At 40.8% G+C, this 18,635-nt stretch overlaps 1 long non-coding RNA gene across 1 annotated transcript; it reads left to right on the top strand.

The window, feature by feature from the left end:
• The first annotated feature begins 8,283 nt into the window (after positions 1–8,283).
• On the top strand, positions 8,284–15,206 carry LOC133364507 (uncharacterized). Its single transcript, XR_009757962.1, has 3 exons — positions 8,284–8,361; positions 14,504–14,640; positions 14,719–15,206. It is a non-coding gene; the product is annotated as an uncharacterized LOC133364507 (long non-coding RNA).
• Positions 15,207–18,635: the final 3,429 nt, after the last annotated feature.

Raw genomic sequence — 18,635 nt, forward strand, 5'->3', positions numbered from 1 at the left:
TCAGGAGTTGGTTCGGGAGGCTCAATTACGGTCACACTCAGAGTGGTGGCTATTAAGGTTGCTATGCCTCCACTACCACGACCCCTGTCAGCTCTCCTCGTTGCCATTTTTTCCCAGGCTTTAAAGCCTTGAAGGAAAAGGGAATGGGGAGCCAGGAGCCAGGTCTCTTGGAGGCAAAGAATATCAAAAGATTGTATGAAACTTATAAACTCTAAGTCCCCTGCCTTATTATTCCATCCAGCGATATTCCATGAAAGGAGGGACAAAGCAGACGGCAAGAGGGAAGAACAAGTCTTAGAGGACAAGTTGTTAAAATCGCCTACTTGGCGCGAGACTAAAGGACTAAACTGGCATTTTACTGATTGACTCTGTCATTCCTCGGAGTTGCTCAATTCCGTAATTTCATCAATGTCTGGGGCCAACATACAAACATTTGAGATAGGCAAGACTGTAAAATTTCTCTGAGAGCAAGTAGTAGGGGCCCGGTCCACCGGTGAACCTAGTTCTTTGGGGTCCAGATAACGCATTTCAGTCCACGAGGGGCATGTTGAATTCGGCGCTCTCTTGGATCGATGGCTGAAAAGAGGTTTATCTCCCATATCATTCAAGGCTTGCTTACATGATGGGAAACTTAATTCGGCTGACGTTTGGGCAACAATACTACTCAGAGGAAAGCTGCTCGCAGGGTTATTCAAAGTGACTGACTGGGCAATAGGAAAGGTGGGCAAATTAGAGGGAAGCAGTGTCTGTGAATAGAAAGACACTGGAACTTCCTCGTCAAAGGGGAATACTTTACCCCCTTGCAAGCTTTCTAATAACGTTATAAGGTTGGTCAGTCTAGAAGTAATGTCGGCTTGCTCCTTCTTTGGGAGATCATAGAAGGACCTGATCAATTGAGCTTCTTCCAAAAGGAGGGGCTCGTCCACCAAGCCTAAGGTACTAACTGGAGCACGATCAGCGATAGGGCCCATCGAAGACGTCACTGCACAGGGCGCCTGGGTTGGCTTATTGATGGAAAAAGACTGAGAGAAGTGCTGCCTTTTGTTGCTTAATATTGGTCTAGTGAAGTCTAGGAGTTGGGAGGTAACCCCATTTACAAAGAATCTCGTAATTTGAACCCCCATACTCTCAAAAGCAGCTCTGTGCACAAAAACCATAGCCGCTAGGCTTGAGTTCGTAAAGGAGACAATTGCCCGAGCTGACCGTTGGTTATTAAGGAGAAACTCAACATATTTAATATGTGCAACACGGAAACATCCAGGAAGGAGAGAATCCAAAAAGTACATCAAGTGTCTTTTCTTATAGAGTTGGGATTGTGGACCAAAAGGCATTGGGTAGTTTAGAAATACCACTGTGTCTTGCATCAGAGTTAGATTCCATTGAATGTGTGTTAGGCTTTTCAATGAACACTTTGCTGGGCTTTTCGGCTCCAATTCATTCCCCGGCGATGATCCAGCTTGGAAGGAGTTGCAAAAATGTTGCCTACGGGGATTCGGTAGAGCAGGATATAATGGAGGAAGGGCACAATCCTGTTTAGGCATCAGAAGAATTGTTTCATTCATAGCGTTGCTTAGCAGTGTGGCCTTCTTTTCCTTCTTTTCTTTCGACGAAACCTTAGAAGATTGCGCTATGCCTACTTCTGGGGTCCTGCTTAGAGATTCAAGTAATTTAAATAAAGGTTTATAATCCAATTTCCTGTATTGCAATGGTTTTGGGTTTTTTATATTCTTTGGCTTTTTAGATGAAATCTTCCCTCGTACCCGCTTTGTTTTGGGCTTGACCACTTTTGACCTTTTTTGTGAATTCTTGCCTTTGTCAACTTTTGTCTCTTTTGGTCTTTCTCCTTTCTTGAAGTGTCCAATGGCATTTACCAGTATGGTCAAGAGATTGTTACATTCTGAAATAAAAGCTTTAATTAAGTCAAGTTCTTGCAAGATCAAGAAAAACCAGCCTGCTGTGGGGATATTGTTTGGACTAAGGGGAGAATCTGCTACCATATCAGATGTAGTTGAGGGACCAATTCCAGATAGATCCTCCCCACGCTCCCTGGCCTTGTCCTCCCCCTGAAGACAGGACCAGCTTTCGGCTGCCACTATTTCTTTTGCCAAATTAAGGGGTGAAGGAGCATTAGAAGAGTCCTTCAGCCCATATTGAATGCTTTTATAATTCAGAGATCAATCTAGAGGATAGCCTGTTGGGGATGATGGAAGGATCTGCACGCTCTCCAATACAGAGATCTTGTCGCTTTTTGGCGAAAAATATTGCATAATCTTGGCTTGTCGAGTATTTAAAGGTGCCGCTTCCTGTTTGGGCATTATACCAAGCTCTTTGCATCTTTTCCTGGTGAGAACCATAATTATATCATACCCTAAAGCCTCTAAAGGTTACTAAGAATTTCCTAAGGTTTCTCAAGCAGGAAGAGACAAACAAGGAGAGAAATATGCTGTTAATGAGACAATTCGTTTGGCATGGGTTGCTAAAAGAAGCCCGGCTTCCGACGGCCTTGAGGTGATTAATAAGTTTTCTCTTGCAGCTTTATACTCTTCTCTTCCCCTGGCAATTCCTTAGCTATTTAGTGCTGATTTAAACTTGGCAGTGGGTAGAGACTTGAAAGGTTGTGCGTTATCAAAACAGTCGGAAATGTCTTTACAAACAGATAAAGACTCCAGAGGCTAAGTCTTAGAAATCTTAAAGGGTTGTACAACTACTTAGCTATGGAACTATTAAGCTGTTTGCCCCTTTATATCCTTGATAGCTCCAATTAAATCTTTGTAAACGTTATTTGGGCTAAATACAAAGGCTTTTGTTTGTACTTATCCTGCAAATCTTCCGCACAACAGGAGGGAGATAAACGTTTCTGTGATACTTGCCGCCATCTTGGGCCAGTCTATCAATGGTTACTAGTCATTATCCAGTGGGATTTACTCCTGTGCAGCCATGCTTGATGGACTGCTTGCAAGTCGATCCTGACTTATGGCGACCCTATGAATAGGGTTTTCATGGTAAGCAGTATTCGGAGAAGGTTTACCATTGCCTTCCTTTGAGGCTGAGAGGCAGTGATTGGCCCAAGGTCATCCAGTGAGCTTCATGGCTGTGTGGGGATTCAAACCCTTGCCTCTCAGCATCTGTGGGAGGGGCAGGGAAGGGAGGAGGAGGGAGGAAAGAGGAGGGAGGAAGGGGGAGGGGAGGAGTATGGATTGGTGGGCACTGGGCAGAGGGGAAGCCCCTTTCCTTTCCAAAAGGAAAACGTGAACAGTATCATACTTTTTCAGGGTTTCCCTCACCTTTTTATTCTACAGCAGGCACATGTAGCCTTCCACCCAAATTTAAACCAAAGGTGTCCTTGGCCACATCCACACCAGACCTTTATTTCACTTTAGACAGTCATGGCTTCTCCCAAAGAATCCTGGGAAGTGTAGTTAATGAAGGGTGCTGAGCGTTGCTAGGAGATGTGCTGTTCCCCTCACAGACCTTCAATCAGAGCGGCTGATTGTTAAACCACTCTGGCCACTGGAGCTCTGTCAGAGGACTAAGAGTCTCCTCTCAGCATCCTTCATGAACTACTATTCCCAGGATTCTTTGGAGGAAGCCATGACTGTCTCAACTGAAATCAAATCTGGTGTGGGTGTGGCCCCTTGATTAGCCAAGTGAAGCAGCTGTGAGTCTGGCTTTTAGAATGCTGACAGTTGTTTCTTAGTGACCATGCCCAGCCTTATCATTGAGTTCAATGCTAAATTTCCTAAATTAATTAAAAATCATCCAGACATTTTTTTAACTTTTAAACCACAGAAGATGAAGGTCAGAGTATCAGGCAAGGTCAGTAATGGTATTACAGGTACTATGTGAACATGGCTGATTTTTAATTAATTTCAACAGATTATGAGAACTCTGAAAGAAAAAAGGCCCACAGGGGTCTGGTTTTCTCTCTCTTTTTTTAGACTTTGAACTCTCGATTCTCTCTGACTGTTTTGTGTATCGCCATGAAAATTAGAGGGCTGTTAAGTAAGTGTTTGTGAGTTCAGGACTATAAGTTTTGTAAGGTTTTGTTTGAAATGAGCTTATGGGAAGCATCAGAATGGCATGGGAGGGTATTTTCAATTTTGTTGTTGTTATGTGCTTCCAAGATGACCATGACTTATGGCGACCCTATGAATCAGTGACCTCCAAGAGCATCTGTCATGAACCACCCTGTTCAGATCTTGTAAGTTCAGGTCTGTCGCTTCCTTTATGGAATCAATCCATCTCTTGTTTGGCCTTCCTCTTTTTCTACTCCCTTCTGTTTTTCCCAGCATTATTGTCTTTTCTAATGAATCATGTCTTTTCATGATGTGTCCAAAGTATGATAACCTCAGTTTCATCATTTTAGCTTCTAGTGATAGTTCTGGTTTAATTTGTTCTAACACCCAATTATTTGTCTTTTCGTGGTAAGAGATATTCAGAGGTGCTTTACCATTTTCTTCCTCTGAGTTTGGATGCATCTTAGTCTGGTGTTTCAGCTTTGACCATTCTGCCTTGGGTGCCCTGCTAGGAGTCTAGCCTCTTATTTTCAATTTAACATTGCGGAATGCAAAAAATCCATGCTGACTATATTATACAGCCACTCTCGTGGCTGTATAATGTTTGGCTAGAGATGGATTGGAACTGGGATAACGAGTACCTTTCCCCTAGGTGATGATCTAATCATGATGATCAGACACAAGCACTATAGCATCACATCGTAAACTATATATTATCTGCTTTCTCCCTAGTTGGTTGACTCTAGGTGCCTGTAGTTGTTCTGCTTCTAAGGAACAAACAGCTACTCATGTGTTACTATTAGTCATTTGTTTACAGCAAAACAAACTACCAAATTACTGTATGAACTATATTTCTCCCATGTGGGGTCAATTATATCCAAGATCAAAGCTGTTGGTTCTCTTGATGTTTTATATTTAAAAAATATTTTAAGTGCACGGCCCTTTTTCGTTAGTGGGGAATAGAATTAGTGGCATGCAGCCATGCATATTCACCGTAGATTCCACCGGGGTTTGCTATTAGGTTTTCCTTGCAAATGTTCAAGCCAAAGAGCTAAATGTGCTTTACTACTCTGTCGCATGCAGAATCCATGGGGCTTTATTGAAATCAGTACCAAAATGTAGTGGCTAGAGTATCAGAATAGGACTTGGGAGACCAGGGTTCAAATCCTTACTCAACCATGAAGCTCCCTGAGTGACTTTGGGCCACTCTCAGCCTAACCACCTATCTTCACAGGCTTGTTTGTGAGAATAAAAAGGGGAGGGGGAGAATCATTTACACCAGCTTGATCTCCTTGGAGAAAAGGTGGGATTTAAGTGTAATTTTAAAAAAGCAGCACACATACATTGTGATCTTAGCACACTTGTGTGAGATTCCTAAGGCCATATAAGGGTCCTTGGCACTAATGATCAGGGGTGTAGCCATGTGGGGGTCTAAGAGAGTCTTAGACCCTTTACTTTTTTGGGAGCAAGATCCCAATGTCTCCAGCATGCTATGAGCCAATCAGCATGAAAGGGGAGTGTGTTAGCCACTGAGAAGAGTCTTCAAACTTGCTTCCTTGTCCTTTCCTGCTGATTGGAGCCAACCAGAGTGAAAGGAGGTGAGTCAAACACTGAGAAGACTCTTTTCAGTAGCTAACACTCTCCCATTTCATGCTTATTGGTTCCTAGGTATTAACAAGGATCTCATTTTCAACCCCACAACAAAAAAAGTGGGGAGGGGACATGGCTGTGACTAACATGAAGGGACCCTGCACTTCTGAATCTGCCACTACACTACTGCTAATGATATAGTAGAATGAAGAATTAAAGTGCTAATATTGAAGTATTTTGTCCAATTGCCTTCATTGCACATACAATATGAAGCCTTTAAATAGTCATTTGCCTGGCCACCTGTGCCAAGAAAACACTGAATCCCAAATAGGGAAGCTAAGAGTTTATTTTTCTCTCTCTCTGGCTCACGTTCTTTACTAACCATAGCTTCTGTGCATTCACAGATAATGTTACCCATGTTACAACTTAGGAAGTAGTAGCTTCAGGATTATACTTTGCATGCTTAAATCTCATTGCAAATGAAAGGGATTTAAGTTCCTAAATCACCTTTCAAAAATTTTATTGTAATATTTGACACCTTTTTGGTCATCAGGTTACCCTCTTTTAGGTAGGATTGAAGAAGAATTTCACTCAGCCTGCATTTTTAATTGAACTGACTTCATCTTCAACTCTTGGACTAATATCCAGATTGGTGCACAATTTTGCACTTTTCTGAATTTTGCAATATAGATCTTAGCTCAAAACTGTACCAAAATATTTAAATAAAGTTGTATTTTAGTATGAAATATGTTTAGAATCCATACACTGAGAAAATCTAAATACGCATTTTGTGAAAAATGTCTATAAATACTCATTTATGTACAATTGTTATAAAGCAGATCAATCAGAATGGGATGGAATGGGTTAATGAATGAACATATGTGAACCTGACATGAACCAGAAATAGATTGATCTGCCCAGTTTCTTTTTACAGACCATAATCTCCCTGCACCTAACAAATCAACATGTGGAAATTGTAAGTAAATATCATTAAGTACAAATATGTAATTACATTTCTAATAGAATGTTCTGAGAATAACTGTGCAATCTCCTTCCAGTCTCTGTAGTTGCATAGCATCTCTGAAGAACAAAATTAATTCTTATTATAACCTTTAGGCAGAACCATATGTGAGGCTTGGCAAGGCTGCTGCTTGAAATGGCAGCCCTGTGACAATTTTTCTCCATTTCCCTACAACATTTAGGCACTTGCCCATGTCAGTCCCCCTTTCCCAATGATATGGACCAGGAGGCAAGTCCATGGGGCAAATACACAACTAAGGTAATTCACCATTACAAAAAAAAAACATAAGCAAAGCTCTGCAGGATCAGACCAAAGGTCCATTTAGTTCAGCATTTTGTTTCATATCGTAGCCTGCCAGATGCTTCCACAAAACCATAAGTAGTGCATGAAGGCTACTTCCCCTCCTGTAGTTCTTTCTCCAGCAACTGGTATTCAGTGGTGCCCTTCCTCCAAACCTGGAGATTCCATTGTCAGAAGGAACAAACATGGTGCCCTCCAGATATTTTGGACTACAGCTCCCATCATCCCTGATCACTGGCCATGCTGGCTAGGACTGATGGGAGTGTAATTCACAACATCCAGAGGGCCCCACATTGGCTACACCTGCATTAACCTATCATACCCCATTGCCACTGAAAGATCAATGCTCCCCATTACAGGAAGATGGGGAAGAACTGGACACAGGGTTGACATTTTTGGTGCCATCCTGTCTACTTCCGTCCACAGTGGGGGCCCTTGATTTGTGAAAATATCACTGAACACATGTCTTCAGTGCAGCACTGAAGAAGAAAAGAAGTAACAGAGCTTTTCCTTCTCCAAAAGAAGTATAGTAACAAGAGTAAATGAGAGTTAGCATGAAATAAACAATGACAATTGAATAGCAGTACACACGTTTTCATATATTAATATGTCAGCAGAATCTGCCTTTCCTTGGCACAGAGTTTGTGGAAAGTTTGGGAGGGGTAAATGATCAGAGTGCATAGTAAGACATGGTTTACACTCTTAATGGATCTGCTTTGAACCCATGTGGCAGAATATCAACTCACTAATTGTAGGCTTACCATAGTAAAACATAGTGTTTCTTTAATAGTAGAGTGAACTGGCATATAATTATACCATGACAGTTTTGCTTAGTGTCAAATAAGTTATACACACTTGTTATTAAAAATATTTCAAGATTTTAACCTAAGGGAAAACATTTTAAAAGAACAATGACTTGCTAATTACGTTTCTGTCTGGTGGTTGCCTAAGCCTTGGAAGAATTACTAAAAGGTATCCATTAAAAAAAAACTTACAAGGAGGCAAAGGTGACCCTGAAAATGACTTGCACATTTCCCCAGAATGCAATTCTATCATGCAACATGGATTGCCTTCATATGAAATTTCAAATCAGGTGAACTAGTTTCTTTTCAATACCTCTCTATTTACTTTCAGGTCAGTGTCATAGCACACAATTACTTGATCTAAAGCACATTTAAGTCAAAGCAACTGGATTTAAGTCATTCTTCACAAAAGGAAATGGAATTAGTAGCTCTGTTCATCACCAGTAACGGATCACCTGTGTCATTATAGTTGCAGAGCACTCCTATATGTGCAAGGCTGGGCAGACCACTTATCACTTACATCTTACCAAAAGACATGGCCGTTCAAGTGGACTGACAACCCCTGTTGGATCTCCTGTTGGATTGCAATGAAGGCCTTCAAATGGCTCTGTTATTAAGATAAGGAGGCACAGTAAGTGCTTTTTAGACCTATTGTAGTTTCTTGCTATCAAATGTAGTTGGGTAGAAATTTCCATCATGTTTACCTGTTCTCTTGTATCCTAACACAACAAGCACTGCTAAGCTATACAGTACTATACTGGAGCTATGGAAAGAGATCTAACCAGGGATTATACAGCCGCAAGAGTGGCTGTATACTATAGCCAGCATGGATTTTTCACATTCCGCAATGTTAAGTTGAAAATACCCCCCATGCCATTCTGATGCTTTCCATAAGATGATTTCAAAACAAAACTACAATTTGACACAGATTTATAGGATGAATAATGAGGGCAATAAAATTTTCTAGATTAGATTCTCTGTAGAAACATTAGTAACACAGGAAAGAAGCAAAGTAAGAAGAACACTAACAAACATACAAAAATATAATTCTCCATTTTTGGAGATGGCAGGTGTTGCCACCACTCACCATATGCTCAGAGGCACGTTACCAAATTCTTCCAAGCTACACAGCAAGTGAATTGGACTGGGAAAGACCAAGCCAAATTGTGCTTGCATTTTTACACATTTGTAGGGCAGTCCAATATCTCAGAGAGGAGGTCAGGTCTCCTGCTCCCCTGGTGCATTCACTACAGCTGCCCAATTTCCCTGCTTTTTAAATTTTGACAGAAATATCTCTGGGCTATATGTATGTTCTTAAACTGCAAGTTTTTTTGCCTATTGGTGATTTGGAAGGTAATCTATCTCAACCAGTTCTGTGCTTTTGAAACAGATTTTGGATCAGAAATTAGCAATTGGGACCCAGCTGAATTCTGGAAGAGTGTTTCAGGGGAAAACTGAACTGCTATTATTTTGAAAGAACAGCATGCCCCCCATTTTTTATTTGCAACCCTGTGCAATTATGGAATTGTACTGTTACTATTTCTCCATTCCACTGTTGCACCAATCCACAAGTTTGCAAATTTAAAAAATGGGGAAACTTTGGTTTGAAAATTATTTATATAAGATTTCATAAAAAGCTAAGTGTCACCGCCCCCCCGAAAAACACAAAAACTAAGTCATAAACCCAAATGACAGAAATACAGATAAATGTATGAGCACAATTTCTCCATTGCACAACTGTAAAATAGTTTTTCAAATTACCAGAAAAACACATAAGTGTTAAAATATAGTAAGAACGCAGATATTATAACAATGTAGCAGGCTTTGTGATGTAAATCTTGTAGTAATGACCCTACAGCCCCACATATAGCAGATTTTGGCATGGCAAGAACATTCTTTCTAGACTGCTTCAAGAACAAAGTACAACACAGTTCTTGTGACTATTGCCATGGAAAGTCTAACTTATACCAGAATAGAGATGTGTTAGAATTCTGCCCAATTCAGATTTGGGATCAAATTTTCCGTTAATTTGCTTATTCTCTGTCATTGCGGACTGGGCTTTTATGTAGCAATTTCCTGTGGCTATTTTTTTTAAAAGCCTCTAAAATATCTATATGAAGACTGATAATTTTATCATTATTTTCTTTCATTTATCAAGACTTATTTTCAAAATATTGATATTAATATCAGTATTTGGGGGAAGGAAAAACAGAATGGTAAAAGCAGCGGTTAGCAGACAAAGAATAAAGTCAAATTGATACCAGCCTGTTGGAATGCTTTTGAACCGACACCTGCCAATAGATCCCATCCCTACTGACAACATGAGAACCAGCCTTCTCAGTGGTGGCTCTCCGTTTCCCTATACTAGGTTCTAAACTGGGGTGGGGAACCTCAAGCCTGGTGGCTAAATGTGATCCTTCAGACCTCAGATCTCTATCCAGACCTCAGGGCTTCCCCCAGGCTATGCCTACTCCCAGTGCTCCATGCCCTCCCTGAGTGCTTTTACCTGGCTGGGATATGTCCATTGGACTATGATAATGTCTTTTCCAAGCCTGGGTGGAGGTTTGTTGGGGTGGCTCTGAGTTTTGCATGGATGAACCTACTGTATAGGAGGTGAGAGTCACCTCCTTTGCTCTCCCCACATTTGCATCAGGGCAGGAAAGAGAGACAGGCTGTGGTGCTGAGTAGATTTATTGTAAGCTCAACGCGTTTCAGAACTTGTCCTTCTTCAGGAACTAAAAACATTAAAACAAACTAAAATCAATGTCATAGAGACAACACCATGGTTTTAAGAATTGACAGAATACTTTTAAAGACCACATTCCATATTATTTCAGTTTGTTTTAATGTTTTTAGCTCCTGAAGAAGGACAAATTCCGAAACGCGTCAAGCTTACAATAAATCTACTCAGCACCACAGCCTGTCTCTCTTTCCTTGCCTTCAGTTTGGTGCTTTTCCCCTCCCCCCCCCACATTTGCCTCAGGCCACACCCACCATTGGCATGGGGCCACTGGATGGTTGCCTATGAGACAATGCAGTCCTCAGGCTGAACAAGATTCTCCACTCCTTGGGCTCCATAAAAGAGATTTTGAAATCAACTCAAAAGCCAATATTTCGGTATAGTTCAGCTAAGGGAGTCTATTCTTCACACTAGGTGTTTACTCTGCAATAGCCATCCACTTTTTATAGGGTATTTACATATCGCCATCAAATCCTTATTCTATATTTTCCTGCCTCTTTTTCAGACCACAGAAATTCTGGCTTTTTTGGAAAGAATATTTGCGTGCTTTCCACAGATGTAGGTGCTGTTAGTGTTAATCTTCAGTCTTGAGATAAGAGACATGGTTTTCAGTGAGATATCAGGCAGGTGAACTGATTGTCATGCATCTACTTTGTCACACCTTCCCCTTGGCAGATTAGCACATGCAGGATTATTTTTAATCAGCCTTTTAGTTTTGTGGTAAATGCCTCTACAGGTGTATATTTCTTATCTTATTGAAATATGCATGCAGTAACTTTTACATGTAAAGGCATTTTGTGCACCTTTTAAAACTGACATTAAAAATCATGCTGCCTTTTCAGTTGCTGTAATTTTAGCCCTGTAATTTTTTTGCCAGTCTTTTAATTGACACTAACACATTTTAGCCTACCTTTACAAATTATTTAAAGTAATTACACAACAGCATCTAAGTTTTAAAAAGTGCTTTAGCACCAATTTACACATTGATTTTTTTAAAAATAAAAAAGGATACAAAGAACCTGCTCAGAACCATCTCTTCACTACCTGCATCGCTATTTACATGACATCCACTAGTGTGGGCAGAACATAGTGAATATACATGCACAGAGAACAGCACTATACTCATCAAAGTGTGGAAAAGCAATTGCAGTTCCATGTTCACCTGCACACTCTCTATTTTGCTAGGGATTCAATCACATACTGGAAATTTCAACTGGATTAAAGCTTTGGCATGTGCAACAAATTAACTTTAAAAAACCCCACAGGCTTTTTGCAGTTAGAAAAGTAATGGGAAAACGCATTTAAAAGTGTGGGATAAATGATGGATTAACAGGAAGACATATAAACCCCCTATAAGCAAATGAGGATGAATGTTCATTGTCATATAATCACCCCAAAAACAAATCAAAATGAATGCTCAGTAAAACTAGACATAGTCTTCCCTCCACATAAGCTTTCTTTAAGCAAATCAGGATGAATACCCAATAAACAGGTCACCTGGAAGAGCCCTACATGTAACATACTGAGGAGAGCAAAGGTTAGGTAGTGCTAAGTGCTACCAATCTGGAAGCACCCTTACAGTAATGCTTAAAAATTCTTGTTATCAAAGGAAAGGTTGACTATTAAGTACTAACTATATGAATCACTGCACTAGCAATGCTGAAGAGCTGTGAGCTGTCAGCTCTTAACAGCTGGCCTTGCCTGGTCAAAGTGCAGTTGACAGCTGTGTTATTTGATATACTTTTATGTTGCCAAAGCCTGCTAGTTAAGCATGTTAATACTGTAAATCATTGTTTTAAAAGGAATATATGGCAGTTCCCAACATTCTGTCTGTCTGTCACATTATGAGCTGTCACCCTGAGAACATGTCAATGATCAGAGGGCAGGCAACTATTTTGAAAGAGAGAATGTATGACAAATGCAGAGCCTCCCCCACCCCTAGTTTAGGACACAGGAGAGTAGAGGATATATGGTAGTAAATTTTATGGGAATTCCTTTCCTTCCCCAAGACTGACTCAACCATTAGGTGACCACCTCAATCAGAAGATTTTAGGTGTCATAAAAGTATAGCAAACTGTTAGCTATTTGATTAATTATTATTGTATTTTTACTTCTAGTGAGGTAGTTGTGGGATTTTCTGTCGTAGGAGCCAAAACAACTTGTCAGCCAGTGTGGTGTAGCAGCTAGAGTACTGGACTAAGACCTGGGACACCAGGGTTCAAATCTCCACTTAGCCATGGAGTTCACTGGGTGATCTTGAGCCAGTCACTCTCTCAGCCTATCCTACCTCACAGTGTTGTTACAAGAATACAGTTGGAAGGAGAACCATGTACACTACTGGAGCTCCTTGGAAGAAAGTGTGAAAAAAGGAAAAATTAAATTAAATAAAATAAACTTGACCAGTCTAGTATACCATGCACCTTGACTGGGCCGCAAATGTCTTAGGAGTGAACTGACACCCACAACTAGGCCATGTAGATTGGCTCAATGATTGGTGAAGCATGAAATCAGTTTTGGTTATCCATCTTCTCCCCTGCAATGTCGTCACATTTCTCAGCATCCTTCTGAAAACTCAGTGAATGAACTAATGCTTCATTCAAAAACTACAAGAACCTACTTTACTTTATAGAAGCATTGACATTTTTAGCCAAAAGCCAAAACGGGGTGCTTAGCTGGCAAACAACTACAATGGATAAAGATTCATCCAATTTACATGTAGTGGCCTTGAAGCATCCTGTCTGCATCTTTGGAAGAAAGAGCAGATCTAAATTAGAAGAGAGACAGTGTGGTGTAGTGGTTAAGTTGTTGGACTACAACCTCAGAGACCAGGGTTCAAATCCCCACACAGCCATGAAGCTCACTGGGTGACCTTGGGCCAGTCACTGCCTCTCAGCCTCAGAGGAAGGCAATGGTAAACCCCCTCTGAATACCGCTTACCATGAAAACGCTATTCATAGGGTCACCATAAGTCGGAATCGGCTTGAAGGCAGTCCATTTCCATTTTTCAAATTAGGAGAAGTCAGACTTCAGGCTTCTGAGATCTACTTTGTGCTTTACTAGAACCCCAAGATCCAACTAGAGTTAGAATTAAACAAAATGGTGTCTCTGAGTAGCTGCTGAGCTAAGTTCACAGTCCTTCCAGCTCATTTACTGGTTACCCCAAGCAGTCTTCTTTAGGATAGGGGAGTCATTTTGTAGTTGCAATTGTTAAATATTGAAAGTCAACATCATTGCTGATCTAATGCAAATCATTCAGGGATCTACTAGCTGACTAGCCACTATGAGAACAGAATGCTGCACTAGATGGGCCATTGGCCTGAACCGACTCTTCTTATGTTCAGTAGATCCTGATCTGTCAGCCCTGATTGAAATGATTTTGAGCAGTTGTGGTAACCAGTTGATTCTGATATTCCCACTGTAGATCTCTCAACATTCATCAACTGCTGTGTCCAAACTGGAATGACTATGAGTGATATAGGCTCCATATACACTATACATTTAAAGCACATCCCTCCCCAAATCCTGGGAGCCATAGCTTGTTAAGGGTCTTGGGAATTGTAGTTCTGTGAAGAGTAAACTACAGTTCCCAGGATTCTTGGGGAGGGTACTTTAAGTTGATATTGTATACATAGCGTTTGGCTCTAGTCCTATACACACCTACCTGAAAGTAACTCCCAATGAACTTTAATTGGACTTACTTCTAAGTAGACATGCACAGGATTGTGCTGCATATCAACAAAGAATCTAGCAAAGGTATCACAGAAAGCAACAGATGGTTTGCCTTATCTTGGGCTTCAACAGACACCTTACAACAATCCATAAGAGCTCAGCTAGATGCAATTCAACTGATACAGTGGCAGCAGAGAAGGAAGATATCTTTTAAGGAGACAAAGCAATCATGAAAATAAATCTCAGTGGTGCTCTGTAGATCCTTATTTCTGTTAAAATAAGAGAAATTAGATGTCATTTAGCAGGTCTGTTCTTGATATGAGAATTTTCCTCTGTGACCCATCTTTTCTATTTTTTTTAATAGTCTTGCAATGAGAAGGAAATGCAAAGGAAATTAAGAAAGAGCCTGTTGAGTGAAAACAATACTGGGGAAAATATTTCAACAGGGATGGAGATGAGATTAAATGTTGCCAGACATCAAAGCAGGACAAAATCTCACAGGTATTTTCCAGTAAATACTTTGGAATATTGCGCAATTTTCTTGCGTGCTTTAAAACTCATTACTGTTTCATTCTCCAGAATTGTTCCTTGATGAATTTGTGATTAAAGCAGACCACTTGTGGATGGAGAAGAAGAAAGAAAACCAGAGGGTGGCATAAAATAATGTCTGCAGGCAGACTTACATATTTCTCCCATTTGCAAAGCCTCAGTAACTTGAGCTATCTAACAGCCCAATCTTATACCACATATGGACTTTATCTTCTCTGGCAGTACCAATAAAACCACATCATGGACTTGGAAGGGGATGTTTGAGAGACCGCTTTCTGCCCCATTTGCCATGTACAGCCCTTACAATTACTGGGAGTGAAGGGATATCTTGCTGTTCACAACTCCTGAGCCAGACAACAGCACATACGATGCAGCCTACAAGAGTATGGCTAATAGTCTCACCTGACAAAACTACACAGTCCCCTGTTGCACAACACAGCTATGCTGTCCATGGTTCGGAATTGCATCTGTGTAGCAGTGCTAATGGCAGATGTTGTAATAGTGGTCCCTGTTTTAGAGTAATGGGATGCGATAGCGATGGGCAAATTCCTTTTTTGCTCAGTTCAGAACTGGGCTTGACAACATGAGATACCCCAATCAGAAAATAACTTCCCCTCCCCCAGAGTCCAGTTCTGAAACTGGGCCCCATCAGCCTCCTGGTGTCATCTGGAGTGTGACAGGATCCAAATGCTGCCAGTAGCCCCCTGAGAACCTGTGGAGGGAAGGGAGGTATTTCTTTACGTATTCCAGTAACAATACCCAACTTCCTCTCCAATGGTTTTACTAAACCCATGCCACCTCCACCATTTAATATCACTTTTACCTTTTGAACCCTTAACGTACCAACAACCCTGGTAATTGTGGGATATAGCTGTGGTACCAAGCTAGTCAGTTATAGTTCCTATATTTAGCAAAGATAGTAATGTATATTTATTGCAAGGTAATGTCGGGCACAAGCTTATGCAGTTACTTTAATATAGTTCTGTCTCCCTAAACGCGTATACACTTTGCTAATTTGTTACTGTCACTTTAATACCATCAGCTACTATTACAATCCTACACCAAGAAAGACTCTTTTGTCAGATTGCTGTTGTATTTACTTCACTCTGGTTAAACCTCACCGCCACAAGGACTGAGGACTTTTGTTGAAGGCTCTGTGTCAACACCTACTGAAGTACAGGACTGTTTTTGCTGTCTTGCCCTGGAACCTTCCTTTAGCTCTCGTACCAGGCACACCAAAGCCTAGCATTCCAAAACTGCCTCTCAGTTCTTCTCTCTTAGTGCTGTAGACAGGTTCTCCCCTTATCTTTTCAGCATAAGCAAAGTGATTCAGCTACCCAGCAAGTCTTTAGTCACCGAGCCACTCTGCCTTTTTCACAGGTCTTCTTTCTCAATCCTTTCTTTGCTGTCCTCTTCTTCTGGCTGTCCACCATGAACACCAAGCACCAGACTGATCCTGACTGACAAGGACCCAGCATATATATTCACTTCTTCTGGCCTCCCTAGTCTAGACCCAGCTAATCATACTGTCTGTCTAAGAATTCTATACCTGCAACCACAAACCAGAATATGTATATCTTCCATCTTGCTTTGCATAGGGAGCGTTGTGTCTCCAACCACTCCTCAGCTGTCAGCTAAGGTCCTTCAGTGAGAGATAAGCCAACTTTCCCTTTGCCAGGCAGAATACTTCCCCCATCACATTATAATGTGTATTACAATTCAAATGACAGAATACATTATACAATACCCAGTAAAATAATTTAAACACAAAGGATACATTCAAAGTATCCCGAAACCCTGCCCAATCTCCTCTATATTTGACAGGAGCAACCGAGAGATCTCAAAACACTGCAAGGAGAATGGGGGCAACAATGGGGGCCAGCTTCCCTTTAATCACTTGAGCGATCTTTGAAGGCGGCTTGTGTGTGTGTGTCGAGTAGGGATGGGCGAGAATTTCGATTCAGTTTGCATTTCAAGCAGAATTGATCAAATTTGCAATTTCCAAAACAATATGAGAACCGAAACACGGCCATCCTTCAAAATTTGCATTTATTAGAATTTTGGGATGCAGTTTGCCAACTAAGCAATATTTACAAAAATACATATATTAGGGGAAAATGTGCATAAAAATGAATATACTAGTGAAAATAACATGCAAAAAGGCATGATATGATGAAAAATTGCTTGCAAAAATGTGTATCTTTGTCAAAACTGTCTGCAGAAATTTGTTTATTTAGAGAAATTCATACTAAAATGGTGGAAATTTTCATGAGGATTTAAAAAAAATATCACAGATTTCTGCAGAAAAGTAGAGGACTGAATTTAACATTAGAAAAGTGAGAAACTGAGAGAACCAAAATCAACAGATTTTTCCATCCCTAGTGTTGAGTTTATATTGTTCTGGGGATTAAATTGGCAAAACCATGATTTTTCTGCAAATCAATGTGTTATGTGCTGTGATACGTCATTCATCTGTCTATAAGAATGCAGGAAGCTGCCTTATTCCAGGTCAGGTCATTGGTCCATCTAGGTCAGTACTGTCTACTCTAACTGGCTCTCTAGTTTTTTCCCCATCACCTGATCCTTTTAACTGGAGCTGCCAAGAACCTGGGGCCTTCTGCATGTAAAGAGCATGCCCTAAGACTGCAATGTGGTCTCTGCTCCTAGGATCCAAGTAAGTGCTCCAGTGGAGGATGGTCCATTAGAGCAAGTGCAGCACTGCCCCACTAACCTCAGTCAGCCCTCTGCCTGCCTGCCTTCTTGTTTACATCCAATCCAGTGATGGAATTGCCTGTCAGGCAATTCCTCTCCCTCATCTCAGTGTTGCTCTTGTAGAACTCAGCAAGGAAGACAGGGGCCAAAACTAGAATGAGTTCATTCCACCTGTCATTGGCTCTGGTTGTACCTATTTTTGGGCTCCCGGCCTTTCGCCCCACCAGTTCCAATGGGCACCAGCCACCACTGAAGTGCTGTAAGGCTGCAATCCTGTATCCAATTTTCTAGGAGTAACTACTACTTTTGAATAGACAGATATAGGGCAGTGTTGTAAAATATTATCCACAGCTGGCTGTAATTTTGCAGACTGATAGCTAGAAGTGCTTCTTGAGCTTACATTGCTCAGAGTGGATGCGTATGTTTCACTATGACTGTCTTCATATGTTCTCTTTCTTTTTTAAAATCTCCCCCTGCTTGCCTTAGGTTTTATTTGCCTCCCTCTCAGCGTACACATCCACACACCTGAAGAAGAATCGTATACACTCTAAGCTCTCTGCAATGCTCCCTGTTATTCTCTGCATCTGCTGCCAGCAGACAAGGAAGCATTGTTCTTCTTGAACCCTTTTGTATTAGTTGAAAGCTGAGAAAATACCTCCCATGAAGCCAGAGAAGGAGTCACTTTTCTTTGCCACAGTTAAAAAGCACACATGAGCTTCTAGCTCCAACACAAATCAGCAAGACCATAATCTCAGTTATAAATGCAAGGCTGGAAGATTATTTTTCTGAGAGCCTGCAGATGACAATATATATTATGTGATAATAAAAAAATCACAATAAAATATGCAAAAATAAGGATTTATATAAACTGACTTTTTACTGGAATAGTTTGGAGTAAACATTAAGCATTAATCAACCACCCACGCTACTGTTATTAGATTTTTCTTGGGTTATTGAGACATTTTCACATTTTTCCTCTAGGTATTATTAGCAAATCATAATGTCTGAATCAAAATGCATGACGGATTAAAAGGAAGCGGGGAAAGAAACAGATCTGGAAAAGCTCATGTTTACTGAAGTCCACGCAGACACAATGCCAAAGCCCTTTGTCTCAAACGTCCTATATAATCTTAGAATTCCTCCCAAATATTGAGACCATTTGAGACCTAACAGATTTTAGCAAACAACTGGAACAACTGTGAAAGAATGGATGGAACTTTTTAGGCGTAACCAGA

This window comes from Rhineura floridana, chromosome 9 (assembly GCF_030035675.1).
Source record: "Rhineura floridana isolate rRhiFlo1 chromosome 9, rRhiFlo1.hap2, whole genome shotgun sequence".
NCBI lineage: Eukaryota > Metazoa > Chordata > Lepidosauria > Squamata > Rhineuridae > Rhineura > Rhineura floridana.